The sequence below is a fragment of the Lithobates pipiens genome, unplaced genomic scaffold (assembly GCF_037356315.1).
Source record: "Lithobates pipiens isolate NorthernLeopardFrog02 unplaced genomic scaffold, aLitPip1_a1.2 Scaffold_18, whole genome shotgun sequence".
NCBI classification, from domain to species: domain Eukaryota; kingdom Metazoa; phylum Chordata; class Amphibia; order Anura; family Ranidae; genus Lithobates; species Lithobates pipiens.
The window spans coordinates 646,703,097-646,720,823 of NW_027507758.1; the positions used below are offsets into that span (position 1 = coordinate 646,703,097).

The following is a 17,727-nucleotide window of genomic DNA, read 5'->3' on the forward strand; positions in this document are numbered from 1 at the left end:
GTGGCCAATCATGGCTCTCCTCGCTGCCTGGCGCTGTGATTGGCCAAGCATGTGGGGTCACAGTGCATGCTTGGCCAATCATGAGCCAGCAATGCACTGCGATGGCGCAGTGCATTGTGGGCCGTGAGCGCCACATGAATTTGGCACGAATGGCCCACAGAGTTCCGGCTTCGCCGAACGGGTGAACAGCCGGTGATGAGTCGAACATGCGTTTGACTTGAGCACCAAACTCATCCCTAGTGTGAAGAAACACTGGGGGAGTTCCACTCTGATCTCAAGGAGAGAAGATCAGGTCTGACCAGGTCATCACCCGAGAGAGGTACTAAGAGATTGCGTGTGATCAGTCAGGAACCTGTACAGACCATGTTGTGCAGCTGGTGGGTCAAAATCCCTGAAATGCCCTTCACTGGCTTGCTGGCTGGCCTGGAGTTCATGGAAGGAGCTACACTTGAGTGATTCACTCCATACGTATCTTCTGTATAATGATCAATCTGTATGATCAGATCTTATTGATGGGGATTTATAGAATTGTAGATCCTCCATCTCAGTGTGAAGAAGGAGAAGTCTTGTGTGAAAGGTGGAGGTCTGTCCGTGGTCTGTCTGTACAATGTGTTGGTGGGATCTGTGGTAGATGGTTTAGGTCTCCTCAGATTGGGAATCCCAGTCAGTCTATGTATGGTGGATGTCTACATGGAGAGGATGAATTATCACATCAAAGTCTGAGAAATGTTTCTACTGGAAAGTCTTTTTATTCTTATATAATGAGATTTTATTGGAATTGTAAATACAATTTATTTTTAGAAATTTTCTGTTGATTCTTCTGAATACCAACATATTGTCCCCTCAGAAATCCTCCAATCATATCGCTCCACATTTACACCCCCCCTCCCCCATACACCCAGCCTGAGGAAGGTTTAGACTTGTTCTGATCTCTGTATAGAAAGAGGAAGTTGAAAGCTCCGAGCAATGAGTTGTGTAAGAAGACTCCGATAGAGGAAGTAGAAGAATCCCCCCTCCCCCGCCTCCTCTTCCTGCATTAGGAAGTCATTGTACGTAACATTCAGATCAACTTCTTATTCACACACATTCCATCTTCATACCGTAGAAGAAGTTGGACTCTCTTGGTGCCGTGGTTCCGGGTTTTATCTTCCAGAATCTTCTGTGATTGGACTCTTCACCTTTCTAGAACTATCTTCAGGTCTCTTCATTGTTGGGAAGTACAGACAATCTGATTGGAGGATGTATGGGCAGATCTAACAAGGTGAGACCCCACCGATCATTATTCTGACTTCTATAAACAAAGTCTATATCCATATAGATAATGTATAAATGGATGATGTATACTGTATATAGAGAGAGGAGAGTCTGTATCATTCTATATATCTCTGTGTATAATATCCCCCCACTGATACCATAGATCAGAAGTCTGTATATTGTGTAGTCTCCATATAGATAATATATACATGGATGATGTATGCTGTATATAGAGAGAGGAGAGTCTGTATCATTCTATGTATCCCTGTGTATAATATCCCCCCACTGATACCATAGATCAGAAGTCTGTATATTGTGTAGTCTCCATATAGATAATGTATAAATGGATGATGTATACTGTATATAGAGAGAAGAGTCTGTATCATTCTATATATCTCTGTGTATAACATCCCCCCACTGATACCATAGATCAGAAGTCTGTATATTGTGTAGTCTCCATATAGATAATGTATAAATGGATGATGTATGCTGTATATAGAGAGAAGAGTCTGTATCATTCTTTCCTGGCCCACCTCACGTCAGCACATAACGGGTTAACACCTCCTCCAATGCCCCACATGACCACCTGTACCTAGCTGAATAAAAGACAGCCCCTCCCCTAACTAGGATGTTCTTATTTTTTGGTCTGCTCCAGGCCACCTATTGATTGCCGTTGGTAAATAATTTGTTTGCTGCATCCCCCCTGCTGAACCTCCCCCTCCATGTTCAGCCTCTCATGGAGTGGGAAGACCCAGAATGCTGAAGGTAAATCCTTCTAAAAACTGAATGCCTTGTGCCAAGGCCGTGGGCAAAATGATGCTTAAATAGCATTGATATTGTACAGGTGTAGTATTATAAGAGCTCTGCAATGTCATCATTGCCTCTCCCTTTTGGGTTTTTTCCCTGTCTTTATATGCAGCGCACCGCACTGCTCTCCTAGCTTTATTGTCAGTCTGGGAGCGGCTGTGAATGGTGTCACAGGGGGCGGGGAGATGGGCAGAATGGGATGGGAACCACCAGACACCATGCAGTGGTGTATATGATCTTGGAGGTCTGCAGTTGGGAGGTCTTCTCTCCCCCTCTCTCTCTCTGCAGTCCTGCCAGGTAAAGGACTTCCCTCAGATTCTGAGTCTCCTGTCTGTCTCTGGATGTCTGTCCTGGCTCCCCTGCTATGCTGTGTACTTCTGTGGGTTTGACGGTCTGACTGGTTTTATCTAAGACTCTAAATGTGTCGGCTGTCTGCCTATGGAAATGCTGCCTGACCTCACCTGATGATGCTCTAAAGTGAGGGAATGAAGACAGAGGGCTCTTAAAGAGACAGTGTACCTGTATTTTGGTGAGAGGTAAGATGCTTTTCTCTATATATTTTGTACAAATATGAGCTTGCCACACCTGTTAGTGGCACAGAAGATTAGCAAAGGTAGGAAGGGGCGACGTGGGACATGGTTTTTAAACGACAGCCCAAGGAAAATATGCAAATTAGGTGTTTTGCATTATTGTAGGAGCAGAAACCCTGAACGCAAACGCTTCAAATAACATAAGACCCGCCAACGATAATCTTATCCTGACCAGGATGACGACACCTAACAGGTTGTCACATTCATTACACATGTGGTCAATACACTCTAAAGGAGTTGTTTCCACTTACCCTGTGAAGGGACAGGATCCAGGAGATTGGCACATGCGTTTATACCAGCATGATAGGAAATGTCTCGCCCAGCTCAGGGTACATTTTGGGCCTTCATGCAGTCTGCAGTGGCAAAGAAATGAAATTACACAGGTTGCCTCACAAGGATGGGGGTTGTGAAAAATGATAAGTCCTATCAAGGCGGCTATAGCAGAAAGTGCGCTGCAAATATCCACGCCACAATGATAGAGCGTAAATCATTCGTTGATGGAGGATGATCTTTCCTCACAATGATAGAGCGTAAATCACTCGTTGATGGCGGATGGTCTTTCCCTCCAATGATAGAGCGTAAATCACACGTTGATGGACGATGGTCTTTTCCCACAATGATAGAGCGTAAATCACTCGTTGATGGAGGATGGTCTTTTCCCACAATGATAGAGCGTAAATCACTCGATGGAGGATGGTCTTTTCCCACAATGATAGAGCGTAAATCACTCATTGATGGAGGATGATCTTTCCCCACAATGATAGAGCGTAAATCACTCGTTGATGGAGGATGGTCTTTTCCCACAATGATAGAGCGTAAATCACTCGATGGAGGATGGTCTTTTCCCACAATGATAGAGCGTAAATCACTCATTGATGGAGGATGATCTTTCCCCACAATGATAGAGCGTAAATCACTCATTGATGAAGGATGATCTTTTCCCACAATGATAGAGCGTAAATCACTCGTTGATGGAGGATGATCTTTTCCCACAATGATAGAGCGTAAATCATTCGTTGATGGAGGATGGTCTTTCCTCACAATGATAGAGCGTAAATCACTCATTGATGGAGGATGATCTTTTCCCACAATGATAGAGCGTAAATCACTCGTTGATGGAGGATGGTCTTTTCCCACAATGATAGAGCGTAAATCATTCGTTGATGGAGGATGGTCTTTCCCCACAATGATAGAGCGTAAATCATTCGTTGATGGAGGATGATCTTTTCCCACAATGATAGAGTATAAATCGCTCGTTGATGGAGGATGGTCTTTCCCCACAATGATAGAGCGTAAATCGCTCGTTGATGGAGGATGGTCTTTTCCCACAATGATAGAGCGTAAATCACTCGTTGATGGAGGATGGTCTTTCCCCACAATGATAGAGCGTAAATCACTCGTTGATGGAGGATGGTCTTTGCCCACAATGATAGAGCGTAAATCACTCGTTGATGGAGGATGGTCTTTTCCCACAATGATAGAGCGTAAATCACTCGTTGATGGAGGATGGTCTTTGCCCACAATGATAGAGCGTAAATCACTCATTGATGAAGGATGATCTTTTCCCACAATGATAGAGCGTAAATCACTCGTTGATGGAGGATGATCTTTCCCCACAATGATAGAGCGTAAATCACTCGTTGATGGAGGATGGTCTTTCCCCACAATGATAGAGCGTAAATCACTCATTGATGGAGGATGGTCTTTCCCCACAATGATAGAGCGTAAATCACTCGTTGATGGAGGATGGTCTTTCCCCACAATGATAGAGCGTAAATCACTCATTGATGGAGGATGGTCTTTTCCCACAATGATAGAGCGTAAATCACTCATTGATGGAGGATGGTCTTTTCCCACAATGATAGAGCGTAAATCACTCATTGATGGAGGATGGTCTTTCCCCACAATGATAGAGCGTAAATCACTCGTTGATGGAGGATGGTCTTTGCCCACAATGATAGAGCGTAAATCACTCATTGATGGAGGATGGTCTTTTCCCACAATGATAGAGCGTAAATCACTCATTGATGGAGGATGGTCTTTCCCCACAATGATAGAGTGTAAATCACTCGTTGATGGGGGATGGTCTTTGCCCACAATGATAGAGCATAAATCATTCATTGATGAAGGATGATGGTCTTTTCCAATAAGTATAGAGCATAAGGCACTCGTTGATGAAGGATGACAGAGACCTCGTCAGAAGACCAATTTACAGTAACAGGTTCTCTAAACTTTATCCTTATAAGATGGCTGATGTATGTTTATGCACTGCACTTCCAGGGGTGGATGCTGCCCTCTAGTGTTTGGGGCAGCAAGTGTCTTTGCCTTTTTACAACTCGATTACCTCCAGAGATCCTACGGATGAGAAAGTGGACTTGTTCATACCAGATACAGTCCAGTGCGTCTTTATTCTGCATCAAGAACGCATAGACAGCGTCTAACTTTGATTCCAATCACTTCGTTCACACCAGTACAGTGCATTCTAGTGCAGCCAACAAAAGTAGAATGTTGCATTGTTTCTGTATGGAACACATCTGGAAAGTGGCAAAACGCATTGAGAATGCCTCAAAAACACTCATGCAGAAGCACATCTGGAACACAGAAATTGTGGTGCTCTGGCCATCAGGCTGGCACAGAATCTATACAGTGACAGATTGTGCCTGCCAATCAGCAATAGAGTTAACTTAGCTATATAAACTTCAGAAATGGCATTACATTCAACACTGGAAACTACAAGATCTGGCACAGTTTCTGGAAAGAGTGGAACCTAGAAACTGACTTTGGTTGATACTTTTGATAGACCTAGTACAAGCGCTGGTACAATCAGTCACTGCTAGGAGAGCATTGTGGTTACGGACACTGGAGGGCAAATGGAACTTCTACACAAGCCTTCAACATTTCCTATAATGGGAGGTTATTGTTTGGCCAAACACTGAACAACACAATTAAGCGAATGACAGGAGGAAAAGTCTGGACTGTGGTCACAGGCTAGTAAGAGGAGGCCGCCATCCTTCACTGAAGCCTACTGAACTTCAGAGGGTGCCGGAGGCCAAACCTTGTAGGACAGGCTGCAGATTTAACAGATCACAGTGGAGGTGTCTGAAAGTTACTTTTGACACAAAATCAAGTCCAGAGCAATCTGCTAAGATGGCTGGAAATTCTTTTTGAAGGTGCATCCAACCAGTCTCTTCCAGTTGGGGCCAGGGGGCCTGAGTGAATAGATGATTGTAGCCTCCTTCTGAAGGGTTTGGACAACAATCATCAAAGACCAGTGGGTCCAGAAGACAGGTGGGAGTACAAGGGAGATTTCCAAAGTTGACCACTGAATGAATTTAATTTATGTTCAACAGATCTCAGAAGAGAAAATGTTTGCAAGATTTTTATACTGCTAGAAGGCCATCATGCCAGTGATGCTGGAAACATAGAATCATCTGGGGGCCTTTCTCCCCAATTTTTATAGTACTTAAGGCAGGAGCCTTTTTGCCTGTTTCAGTCTGAAGGAATCAAAGGTGTTCATATACAACAAGAGGTTCAAGATGGCGTCCACGTGGACAGTCACAGGGACAGTTCAGCAGGAGGACCATTCGGTATCATTTGACCGGCTGACCCATATTTCCATGTACCGATCAATGCCGAGCACCAGAGGCACGTGAGATTTGCGGTGGCCAGGTGTCACTTCCAGTTCAGGTGTCTGCCTTTTACATAATTGGCACAGACCTTTTGATTATCTTGTTGGCAGTGGTGTTACCTTGGACTAGGTGGCACATGAGGGCATTTCAATTTCTCTTCTCTAACCTATGAGCTGGGCCTTCTAGGGATCAGAAAATCTTTGTGCCTATACAAATTCAACAAGAACTGGAATTTTGGACATCGGCACTGTGCTTCTTTCGGAGGCATGCCTCTCAGTCCAGGAGATCAGATGATTCTGATGCCAGTCTCTGGGGCTGGGGCATCCACAATTTGAAGAAACAAGTGCAGGGCGATTGGAGCGCTGTGAATCACCGAATCCATAAGTATCTTGAATGGAAGGAAGCCTTTTCTAGCATTTTCGTCTTCACGCCGGGAACCCTACTGCGCATGCGTGAGGGCCGCTCCTCTCTTCTACTGGCCCGGGGACCAGGGATGAGGAGGGATCCCCAGCCGTGAAGTCAATATCCATGGCTGAGACTCCTGGAAGTGGGCAAAGATACCTGTCAAAGACAGGTATCTCCTCCTGAAAGGTGCCCTTTCGTGGCACTGGAGGGGGGGAGGAATCAGGTGATCGGAAGTTCCACTTTCGGGTGGAACGCTGCTTTAAGGTTGGTCTTCTAGCCTGGGAAGCATACATATGAGAGGATATGAAAGAACTTTGTTTTGTTTGCTTAGCAAAAGCTTTCTCTCCTGCGTTCCCGGCTCTAGCCAATATCCTTGCCATTTTACAGTCAGCGCTAGAGGTTGGTCTGCCATACAACTCCATTTAAGGTACAGATCTCTACTTTACCTTTTCACAGGCTGCAGATGGGTACAAAAGCCAGTGACCGGGTGCTTCTTCCAGGTGACAATCTATATATGACCTTGAGGGAAATCCTGGCTCCCTCTGTGGGACTTGGGCTTGGATCTGAGAGCCCCCTTTGCTCCAATAGGTTTCATTTCCATTGAAGTACCTCATGGTAAAACTCCTTCTCCTGACACCAACTACTTCACACAGAAGGATGTTGAAGATTGCAAAACTTTCCAGCAAGGGCGCTTTGGTGTCTTTTTATTCTGTTCTTTTTTACCAGAGATAGGGATACCACGTCTATCTCCAAAGTTCAATTATAAAGTGGTATCCAATTTCCAGAAAAACTGGGAAGTCGCCCCTCTGAGTTGTCACACGAGAGGCACTGAGTGCCCAGCAGGAAGACTTCAGTTTTCTTACACATGGTCCAGTTACTGACAGTGTACTTGGTGAAAAGAGGAAAGTGTACAATCTTTTCATTTAGTCACCAGGCCCTTAGGAGTCCTCCAGTCTTGGGTTACCCGGGTGATTAGACTGGCATGCAGGAAGTACACTTTTCTATGCCTATGTGACTAGAGGGGTGGCAGCCTTTTGGGGCAGTTATGCCAGGATTGCTTGGAAGATATAGGTAAGTTCTAGCTTAAAGGTCTGGTGTGGTCTTCATTCAACCTTACAATCTAAATACGTGACCAGCAAGTTTAGGAGAAGAGCGATCAATTCCTTCTGGCCTTCGCAGCTTTTCTTTTATTTTCAGTGTCTTTTCATGTGTTCTCTCCCACCCTATATTATCTCTGGTATATCCCGTTATGTGCTGACCGGGGGATGGGCCAGGAAAATGGAATATTGTTATCAAATACTTACCGTAATTTTCCTTTCCTGACCCATCCCCCATGTCAGCACAGGACTCCCCCTAGTGGCCTGTCCCAGGCTAACGTTATCAAACATCCTAGTTGGGGGAGGGGCTGTCTTTTATTCATCTAGGTACAGGGGGTCATGGGGGGCTCCCGAGGAGGTGTTACCCCGTTATGTGCTGATGTGAGGATGGGCCAGGAAAGGAAAATTACAGCAAGTATTTCATAACAATTTCCCGTTATACAGAGAGAAGGAAATACAGACAGATATACAGAGAGAGGGGTATACAGACAGATATACAGAGAGAGAGAGAGAGAGATATACAGAGAAAGGGGTATACAGACAGATATATAGAGAGAGAGGTATACAGACAGATATACAGAGAGAGAGAGGTATACAGAGAGAAGGAAATACAGACAGATATACAGAGAGAGAGAGAGAGAGATATACAGAGAGAGGGGTATACAGGGAGATATACAGAGAGAGGGGTATACAGGGAGATATACAGAGAGAGCGGTATACAGGGAGATATACAGAGAGAGCGGTATACAGGGAGATATACAGAGAGAGCGGTATACAGGGAGATATACAGAGAAAGGGTTATACAGCCATATATACAGAGAGGTATACAGCCATATATACAGAGAGAGGTATACAGACATATATACAGAGAGAGGTATACAGACATATACATACAGAGAGGGGTATACAGACATATATACAGACAGAGAGGGGTATACAGACATATATACAGACAGAGAGGGGTATACAGACATATATACAGAGAGGGGTATACAGACATATACATACAGAGAGGGGTATACAGACATATACATACAGAGAGGGGTATGAGAGAGAGAGAGAGAGAGAGGGGGTATACAGACAGATATAAAGAGAGAGGTGGAGAGGTATACAGACATATATACAGAGAGAGGTATACAGACATATATACAGAGAGAGGTATACAGACATATATACAGAGAGAGGTATACAGGGAAATATACAGAGAGGGGGTATACAGACAGATATACAGAGAGAGAGGTGGAGAGGTATACAGACATATATACAGAGAGGTATAAAGACATATATACAGAGAGAGGTATACAGACATATATACAGAGAGGGGTATACAGACATATATACAGAGAGGGGTATACAGACATATATACAAAGAGAGGTATACAGACATATATACAGGGAGGGGTATACAGAGAGGTATACAGATATATATACAGAGAGGGGTATACAGACATATATACAGAGAGGTATGCAGAGAGAGGTATACAGACATATACTGTATACAGAGAGGTATACAGACATATATACAGAGAGGATATAATATAAAAGAAGATGGACAGATGGAGGGAGATCTCTTCAGGATAATAACATGTGATCTGTTTGCAGCCTCCTATTCACCTCACTTTCCCGCCCTTTATTTCCTTCTTCCTGGTCACATGCTTCCTGTGACATCACAGAGCAATCTTCAGGATAGGAAGGAGCTGCTACCATTTGGAAGGACGTAGAGAGGAGACGTTGCTGGATCTGGAGGCAGAGGAGGTAATATGTAGATTAACCCCTTCAGGGGGTTCAGTTGATGATGAATATATCTTCCTTCCAAATCTGGCCATACATGGTTCAGTTTTATCGTTCATCCAGTGGGATAAGAGGAAAAAAACGGAAGTGATTCCCCCATCCACACATTGGAGGGGGATGGGGGGATCCTCCTCGCTGCACTATTGTATTCTGACAATGGGGGGCGCTCCTCCGCTCTCAGAATACACAGATCAGTGATGAAGCTATTGGCTGCAGCCGCTGATGGAGTGACTTTTATCCGGCAGTGACCACACATGGATGGAAATGTGACCGATCCCTGCTGAACCAGCTGAATTTCCATGTCTCTATGGTCACCATAAGTCAGGGCTGAACAAATCTCAGGTCACCATGTTGACTAGAAATGGCTTCCTGTCCCCTGGGCTCTTGTCAGCCCATTCTCACTGTTGGTCTGAATAATGTTTCTGCCTGAAACCCGGACACATTATTCAGACAGAAATGTGGCTCGGAGCGGGGCCAGGCGGGAGGGTGGGGGAGGGGAGGAGGAGATGATGGCACCCGACCTGTGAAGTCAGGGGTGGACTGGACAGGACAGCGGCATGAGAGGACTCATCTCACTGAGCTCCCGCTGCCGATCTTTCTCCTTTCCGTGCATTACTGTCACCATCGGCTCCTGCTTCCACCCACAGCTGCCTGTGTACCTGCAGAGCCCTCCAGCAGAACAGAGAGGAAGGAGCGGGACCAAATCTCCAACATGGCGCCACCTCGGCACTGCCACAAAGATCCCCACAAGGTGCTGAGAAACAGGACTACAGAGTCCTTACAGGAGGAACCAGGACAAGCCTGCAAAGCAGCCAGCTAAGAGACCAGCCAGGGAGGGACATGCTGCTTTATGTACACAAGATGTCCTCTCCATCTACTCTGCTCTCACACACTGCTGGGGGGATGTACAGGACATGCAGGAGGACACAGGGGGAGGGGGGATTGGATTACTGTCCTGCATCCTGCACCCCGTGTCCTTCAGTGACCTGCAACCTTCACCCCACGTTCTGCTCCCTGCACTCCATGTTCTGCCTTCTGCACCCTTCTCCTGCCCCCTATGTCCTGCAGTGACCTTCCTCACCCTGCACCCCATGTCCTGTGTTCTGCACCCCGCACCTCCTATTCTACACCCTGCACCTGATGCCCTGTGTTCTGCACCCCGCACCTCCTATTCTACACCCTGCACCCGATGTCCTGTGTTCTGCACCCCACACCTCCTATTCTACACCCTGCACCCTATGTCCTGTGTTCTGCACCCCACACCTCTTATTCTACACCCTGCACCCGATGTCCTGTGTTCTGCACCCGGCACCTCCTATTCTACACCCTGCACCCGATGTCCTGTGTTCTGCACCCCACACCTCCTATTCTACACCCTGCACCTGATGCCCTGTGTTCTGCACCCCGCACCTCCTATTCTACACCCTGCACCCGATGTCCTGTGTTCTGCACCCCACACCTCCTATTCTACACCCTGCACCCGATGTCCTGTGTTCTGCACCCCGCACCTCCTATTCTACACTCTGCACCCAATGTCCTGTGTTCTGCACCCCGCACCTCCTATTCTACACTCTGCACCCAATGTCCTGTGTTCTTAACACTGCAACCCATGCTCTGCATTCTGCACCCTGCACCTCATGTCTTGCAGTCCAAGTCCTGCATTCTACACTAAGCACAACATGTCCTGCACCCTTCTCCTGCATATTGCACTCAGTGTTCTGCAACATGAAACCCATTTTCTGCATCCCATGTCCTGCAATGTGCACCTCACAAAGTACTTACAAATTACTTGCCTTGCCCCGGGTGCTGACAACCCACAGTGCCCCAAAAAAATGGTCTCCTAACTTTTTTAGCTGGCTCCTAGATTTAAAGAAAACTTGTCAAGCCCCACCTTAACCACTTGCCGACCGCCTAACGCCGATGTACGTCGGCAGAATGGCACGGGCAGGCATAAGCACGTACATGTACGTGATTTGCCTCCCGCGGGTCGGGGGCCCTATCGGGCCCCCGCCCGGTGCCTGCGGCGGTCGGTTTTCGTTCGGGAGCGATCCCGGACGAGGGGACGGCCATTCATTCATGGCCACCCCCTCGCGATCGCTCCCGACGAATAGAAATCCCCGGTGACATCACTTCCTCTCCTGTAATGTAAACACAGGAGAGGAAGTGATGTATTCTCTCCTCCGTGTCGGTATTTTTCGTTCCGACACGGAGGAGAGCGGATCAGTGAGTTGCACCAACACATCCCACACACAGTAGAACATGCCAGGCACACTCACACCCCCCCTTTACCCCCCGATCACCCCCCCAATTACCCCTGCCCCCCAGTCACAGTGACACCAATGTCATTTTTTTTTTTTTTTTTTTTTTTTTTGCATTGGTGTCATTTGTGACTGTAATAACTGTTAGGGCAGTTAGAGTTAGCCCCCTTTAGTTCTAATGTACCCCCCTAACCCCCCCAATAAAGGTTTAACCCCGTGATCACCCCCCGTCGCCAGTGTCACTAAGGCTGGGTTCACATTGCAGCGGTTTATGAGAACGAATGTGATTCGCACCGCACTGCAGTGCAAATCACATCCGATCTCTGTGCGATTCGAGTTCAGCCATTCGCCGCACCCGCCGCACCCGCCACACCCGCCGCACCCGCCGCAAATTCGCACGGGACCCTTTTTTTGGCCCGCAGCAGAATCGGATCGCATGGGTGTTCACACCATGCGATCCGAGTTTGCAGATCGCACTGCGATATGCGAACTGATCTGGGGGTGTCAGTAACATTTCACTGACACTCCCAGCAGTTCGCATAGGGCAGTGTGAACTGCCGCCGGGAGGCATGCGATGCGGGAACCCGCCGCGGATTCGCGGCGTTTCCGCATCGCTCCAGTGTGAACCCAGCCTAATAAGCGATCATTTTTCTGATCGCCGTATTAGTGTCCCAGGTGACGCTAGTTAGGCAGGTAGGTATTTAGGTTCGCCGCAGCTTTTTATAGCGCCAGGGACCCCCATATACTACCGCATAAAGCCCCCTGATTGCCCCCTAGTTAACCCTTTCACCAGTGATCACCATATAACTGTTACAGGTGACGCTGGTTGGTTAGTTATTTTTTTATAGTTTCAGGGCACCCGCCATTTATTACCTAATAAAGGTTTAACCCCCTGATCACCCGGCGGGTGTCATTTGTGACTAATAACTGTTAGGGCAGTTAGGGTTAGCCCCCTTTAGTTCTAAGGTACCCCCCTAACCCCCCCAATAAAGGTTTAACCCCGTGATCACCCCCCGTCGCCAGTGTCACTAAGGCTGGGTTCAGATTGCAGCGGTTTGAGAACGGATGTGATTCGCACTGCAGTGCAAATCACATCCGATCTCTGTGCGATTCGAGTTCAGCCATTCGCCGCACCCGCCACACCCGCCGCACCCGCCGCAAATTCGCACGGGACCCTTTTTTTGGCCCGCAGCAGAATCGGATCGCATGGGTGTTCACACCATGCGATCCGAGTTTGCAGATCGCACTGCGATATGCGAACTGATCTGGGGGTGTCAGTAACATTTCACTGACACTCCCAGCAGTTCGCATAGGGCAGTGTGAACTGCCGCCGGGAGGCATGCGATGCGGGAACCCGCCGCGCATTCGTGGCGTTCCCGCATCGCTCCAGTGTGAACCCAGCCTAATAAGCGATCGTTTTTCTGATCGCTGTATTAGTGTCACAGGTGACGCTAGTTAGGCAAGTAGGTATTTAGGTTCGCCGCAGCTTTTTATAGCGCCAGGGACCCCCATATACTACCGCATAAAGCCCCCTGATTGCCCCCTAGTTAACCCTTTCACCAGTGATCACCATATAACTGTTACAGGTGACGCTGGTTGGTTAGTTATTTTTTTATAGTTTCAGGGCACCCGCCATTTATTACCTAGTCTCACTAGTGTACCCCTAAATTTAGGGGTGTCTACTTTCCAAAATGGGGTCATTTGGGGGGGGTTTGTGCCATCTTGGCATTTTATGGCCTTCAAAACTGTAACGCCCTTAGAAAGCCTGAAGGCGGTGCTTGGTTTTCGGGGCCCCGTACGCGGCTAGGCTCCCAAAAAGTCCCACATATGTGGTATCCCCGTACTCAGGAGAAGCAGCAGAATTTATTTTGGGGTGTCATTTCACATATGCCCATGGCATGTGTGAGCAATATATCATTTAGTGACAACTTTGTGAAAAAAAAAAAAAAAAAAAAAAAGTTTGTAATTTTCCCGCAACTTGTGGCAAAATATAAAATATTCCATGAACTCAACATGCCTCTCAGCAAATAGCTTGGGGTGTCTACTTTCTAAAATGGGGTCATTTGTGGGGGTTTTGTGCCATCTTGGCATTTTATGGCCTTCAAAACTGTAATAGGTAGTGAGAAGTGAACTCAAAAATTTACGCCCTTAGAAAGCCTGAAGGCGGTGCTTGGTTTTCGGGGCCCCGTACGCGGCTAGGCTCCCAAAAAGTCCCACATATGTGGTATCCCCGTACTCAGGAGAAGCAGCAGAATTTATTTTGGGGTGTCATTTCACATACGCCCATAGCATGTGTGAGCAATATATCATTTAGTGACAACTTTGTGTAAAAAAAAAAAAAAAATTTTTTTTTTGTCATTATTCAATCGCTTGAGGCAAAAAAATAAAATATTCAATGGGCTCAACATGCCTCTTATCAATTTCCTTAGGGGGTCTACTTTCCAAAATGGGGTCATTTGGGGGGGTTTTGTACTGCCCTGCCATTTTAGCACCTCAAGAAATGAGATAGGCAGTCGTAAACTAAAAGCTGCGTAAATTCCAGAAAACGTACCTTAGTTTGTAGATGTGACAACTTTTGCGCAAACCAATAAATATACAATTATTGACTTTTTTTTTACCAAAGACATGTGGCTGAATACATTTTGGCCTAAATGTATGACTAAAATTGAGTTTATTGGATTTTTCTAATAACAAAAAGTAGAAAATATCATTTTTTTTCAAAATTTGCGGTCTTTTTACGTTTATATCGCAAAAAATAAAAATCGCAGAGGCAATCAAATACCATCAAAAGAAAGCTCTATTTGTGGGAAGAAAAGGACGCAAATTTTGTTTGGGTACAACATTGCATGACCGCGCAATTACCAGTTAAAGCAGCGCAGTGCCAAAGTGTAAAAAGACCTCTGGTCATTTACCAGCAAAATGGTCCGGTCTGAAAGTGGTTAAGTAACGTCCTCCCCTCCCCCTCATCTCCTTCATTATGTAAGTCATGCTGAGATCATCTCCCATTGGCTAAGCAATATTCTCATTTGTCTCTGAGCTCCTTCTTGCTATTCCTCGTCCTGCCTGTTGTTTCCTTGGATTGATTTTCTGTGTAGTGACCCCGGCTTCATCTCTTGGATGCGCTCGTCTGTTGCTTGTCCTGACCTTTATCCTGATTCCTGGATCTCCTCCTCATCTCTCCTCCATATCCTCTTACACAGCTTTTCTCCACACCTGTAGTGATCCTGGGGGTGGAAACTTGGCACCAGCACTCAGCAAAATCCATCCCCACCATTAGGAGCTCTGGAGAAAATTGTCTGCTATTTACACTATGGTATATGGTAAAGGTCAAAGTTCACTCTTCAGTTTAGGAGAGGAAGGACGAACCCAGGAACAATGATTTGGTTTTCACAGGAGCCTCATATAGAGGACCCCTCAAATCTCCCCATTCAAATGTCCCTCCATCCAGAGTCTATATGTCCTATGACATCACACTGACCTCACAGCTCCTCCTCCCAATGTCCCTCCATCCAGAGTCTATATGTTCTATGACATCACACTGACCCCACAGCTCCTCCCCCCAATGTCCCTCCATCCAGAGTCTATATGTCCTATGACATCACACTGACCTCACAGCTCCTTTTCCTAATGTCCTCCATCCAGAGTCTATATGTCCTATGACATCACACTGACCTCACAGCTCCTCCTCCCAATGTCCCTCCATCCAGAGTCTATATGTCCTATGACATCACACTGATCTCACAGCTCCTATTCCCAATTTTCCTCTATCTGGCTTTTTTTCTGATGGCATCCTCACTAGCAAAGTGTGACTGTTGGTCCTGCATTGTATGTAATGATGTCAGAATGGTTGCAACAAGGATTTATCCTGCATAGTGTGGGGGTTCTGTGTGGGAAAATTATATCTCATTCTGAAGTGGGGCTTTAATAAAATTGAGATCTGAATGGAGAGGTGAGGAGGATTCTGGGAATATCATTTGATTTTACTATTTGTGTTCAGATGTAGAGTTTTCTTCCTGTGAAGTCTGGAGATCATATGACCATCACATTGCCTCCACCTCCCTCCCTGATAGAATAGAGAAATACAAAGAAGATTCTAGAAGTCACCAGAGAGATGATGGAGGAGAGGTGAGGAGGATTCTGGGAATTCTGGGACATTATCCAGTAACAGACAAGGGATGTGTCTGGATGGTGACTGTATCATTGTGTGTGTCAGGTTCCTATAAGGTGTCAGGATGTCACTGTCTATTTCTCCATGGAGGAGTGGGAGTATTTAGAAGGACACAAGGATCTCTACAAGGACGTCATGATGGACAATCAGCCGCCCCTCACATCACCGGGTAAGAGGAGACTTTATTGTAAAGGAGAGAGCAGTACGGAGGCTCCACCTAGATCCCCCATCATCTGATAAACACATAGAAACAATGTATTCAGTCAGTGTGTGTGTTTCCTACAGATGGATCCAGTAATGGGAACCCCCCAGAGAGATTTCGTGGTGATTATAATATTGTTGTTAAAGAAGAGTATAAAGAGGAGGATGAGGAGTATGGAGTGATGGAGGACTTTTCAGAAGGACACAAGGATATGATGGAGCCACCAAATACCAGGAACCCACCAGAGAGAAGTCCCCGTCCTCTGTATTCCCGGGATTCCACACAGGAAGATCACACCATCCCCCACTGTTACAAGGTTGGTGGGATGGATCATCTAGAACATGGACTCCTAGAGATGATGTGTGGTTTTTTTATGTGATGTCACAATAATAAATACTATTGTTTATGGAGGATATTCACTTTCATTTTCTTGGTTTAGAGTGGAGATCCAATCGATATAGAATTTGAGGTTAAAGCAGAAGAAGAAGAGAGGTATGTGAGGGATGATCAGCAGTCTATAGAGGAGGATGGAATAATGAGGCTAATTCTAGAGGACGGCACTCTTACAGAGATCAGCACAGGTGGGTCATTAACACTAAATACATTCCTCCACCCATACTGCTCACTGATTGGTCCAGAGTAGGGTGGGGACTGGGTGATAATCTTCCTTCTCTGTGCTGCAGACACAATGTATGGATCTATACTACATGTCATGGTTATGCAATAGAGTTCGTCTGCTTACCTGTCTCCATGTGTTCATTTCTAGAGACCAGCCGACCCTCACCTGACTGCTTTTATAATCCATCCTCTGGCATGGCTCCACCCTAGCTCCTATCAGAGAACTCTATATTAACCTGTGCACTGCAGGCCAACCCTGCTGATCAACCTTTGTGTGTTTAGCTTCCTGTTACCTGCCATGTGCTCTTCTGTTGTTCCGTTACCGACTTTGGCGTGCCCTTGACTATCCCTGTTTGCCTGTGATCCTGACCTTTTGGTGTGTCCCTGACTATTCCTGTCTGCTTGTGGCCCCGACCTTGGCTTTATCCCTCACTATCCCTATCCTCCTGTTGCCTACTGTGGGTGTGAGCTGGGGGACCCTGGGGGTCGCGACCTGGAGCCAGTTGCAGCCAAGTCCATACTCACCACTAGAGGCTCTGGTGAACACCTGCTGGCTCTTAGACTCCGCGCCCCAGGGAATCTTACTCTCTAACCCCGGTGGGATCCGTCTTGGTGTTCTGGTGGCCCTGCCTTCCTTATCACCTTGACCCCCATCCGCAGCAGTCAGCCATAGGATCCACAACCTTGCGGTGCACTCCTGATCCCTACGGTGTGCATCTGTCACCTGGCCTCAAGGTGACCTGACAGTTTGATCAGCCATGTACCCGGCTGATGTGCCGCTTCCTGCAGTCGATCCTTTGCAGGGCATAGTTCGGAGACTCGAGACCCAGGAATCTAATCAGACTCAGGTGATGCGATTCCTTCAAGATCTGGCTTCCCGCTTCGAGCAGCTACAGGCTTCCATGGGA

The 17,727-nt window shown here is 46.6% G+C and overlaps 2 protein-coding genes across 2 annotated transcripts in view; both read left to right on the plus strand.

The window, feature by feature from the left end:
* The window catches only part of LOC143986913 (uncharacterized), a 417,248-nt gene that overhangs the window by 282,793 nt on the left and 116,728 nt on the right, over positions 1-17,727 (plus strand). The gene's annotated exons all lie outside the window — the stretch shown is intronic.
* LOC143989546 (uncharacterized) overlaps positions 971-17,727 on the plus strand; it is a 600,653-nt gene continuing 583,896 nt past the window's right edge. The window contains exon 1 of the mRNA XM_077489712.1: positions 971-1,261. The gene's annotated coding sequence lies outside the window, so the exon portion shown is untranslated. The remainder of the gene's footprint in view (positions 1,262-17,727) is intronic.